This window comes from Atta colombica, unplaced genomic scaffold (genome assembly GCF_001594045.1).
Source record: "Atta colombica isolate Treedump-2 unplaced genomic scaffold, Acol1.0 scaffold281, whole genome shotgun sequence".
Lineage (NCBI taxonomy): Eukaryota > Metazoa > Arthropoda > Insecta > Hymenoptera > Formicidae > Atta > Atta colombica.
In genome coordinates, this window is record NW_017259383.1 from 892184 (window position 1) to 894498 (window position 2315).

Here is a 2315-nt window from a genome sequence, read left to right on the forward strand (position 1 = left end):
TGCGCGTGCAAGAAGGCCTTATGACCCATGTAAAATGGATGCATTCTGCTCGAGCCGAGCTGCATCTTTTTCGCCTCCTTCGTTGAGTTACCTACTAAATCGAGCATACCTATAAACCAAAAGCGCGGAATTTCATTTAAATTTTTCGAGATTCAAAACTTCATCTTTCTCACAACTGACTTTTATTTCCTTCAAAGATAATGGGAAGATAATGAGAATACATCTCTTTCACTGCAGCTTCCAAAATTTGCGAAGTCAAATTTTAAATTGATCACTCTCATGTGACTCATCAATTCTCATTTACATTTGCTACAATTTAACATTAATTAGATTTTAAGTTTGAATTATTCATAATGTGTTTCTGTGTTAAATATTATTTTGGCTTGAATAATTTCTCCATTATATCATACAATTTTTTTAATCATGAACAAATATTCTTTTGATCAATTGCAAGAAAAGATTTTATATTATCAGTTAATATTTAATTTATTTAATTTGTCTAAATCCAATTTGTCATTAGCTTTATAAAAGCATATACTGAAAAAAGATGAGTGATGCATTAATAGGAAAATGAACAATTTAATTTTGAAATTCTGGAAAATAAACAAATCAAAGTTTTCTAATCTACTAGAATTCTAATTGAGATAATCTGATGTCCAATTATGATGATTAGAATTCTGGTTGATGTGATCAGCCAGTTCGTTCATTTTCAAAAGTTTTTCTCCTTGTGTATGGCATATCTTTTCTATTCATTCATTTGTTCGATTATTTTTAAGACAGAAGCTAAGTAATTATCTAAGAGGTAATTAATCGAAGATGGATCGTAATTGCAAGCAATTTGCTGGGATCGGTCGGCATAAGGTTAAGCAGCTGCTTGTAATATATTATTTAAACGAAACCTTGAAGGCCGCAGGCCCGCAAATAGAATGAAGCGAGCGGTGATCGAGTACCCCTATGCGTTTTCTGAGGGTGCCAGTAGGCGGGCGGTAGTAGTTATATCCGTTTCAGAACCAGGAAAACATCCCCCTCAATGAGACGATGTGGTTACGTAGTTACTTCTCTCCCCGGCACTGTTCTCTTGACTGTACTTACGTGTCTCGAACAGGTTACAAACGACGGGCGCAGTATTACAACCCGCAAATTACGGGGCCTCCCCATTTGTCCTCCCCCCTTCGCCCGTTTCTCCGACTGCAACACAAATACTGGTCCAAAACTGATGGTATTACACGATTGACTGTGAAAACTGAAAATCTCCTTCTCGTCAGCTTTCTCTCTTTGAACGCGCAGACATTTAACATCTTCAGGATTAAGAAAGAATATTAATTAATTAATAAATCAAGTAGATTAATTTAAAAGGTAATCGTGAAAGTAAAAATTGGTTTGACGATGATCGATAAGAATTATATAAATAGGATGCATTGATGTAACTGTATTTATACATGGAAAAAACGATTTTGCTGAAAGATCTAAAATTTTAGACCTTATCTAGGTGTAAAAATAATTTTGTTGGAAACTCAAACAATTCAAGATTGCTGTAGAATATCAAGATTTGTTTGTAACACTGGTCACAACTTTTTAGAGTTTCCAATATATAATAATTATTTCAATGATCCAACAAAATTATTTTCAGATTTGTATTCAACAAAATTTTAGATCTTTCAGCAAAATTGTTCCGTGTAATAAAAATGTAATTCCTTTTAACACTAATAAATATAATAATATAGTAAAAGAATAATAATTCTATATAAAAAATATTATAATATTTTTACAATGACTTTTTGTAACAATGACAAAGATTAAATGTAATTGTAATAAAAATCTCCGGGCGAATGAAAATTTGAATGTCACGGAAAAAACACGTGATCACATGTGGAAGCTAAACGGAGGAGGTAGTTCTTCCGTTCATAAATTACAATATTCGTGAGCCACCCCCGTCGTTAAGCGAATGCGTGTTTCCCGTGGCGCGGTGGCTACGTGTGAAATTCATTTACGGAATTAATACCGTGGATTTGCTAAACGAAGAATTACTGCGTGTCCCGCGTTCGCCTTAATTGCGCTAGCAATACTATTTGCGTCGGATTAGAGATTGGTTCATTTTACACCATTAATTTTTTACTTTCGAATTACCGTATAGAATTAATTAACATGTTTATGTCATCAGAGCTTCCCAATTCTATTTATAATTATATATTGATTACTTTTTTAATTTACTTTTTATAAATTATTTTTTTAAATATTTCGTGCTGTTAGGAATTACGTTATTATTTAAACTAGTCAACTCATAAATTATGTTAATAAATTAAAAGAAAAAAAAT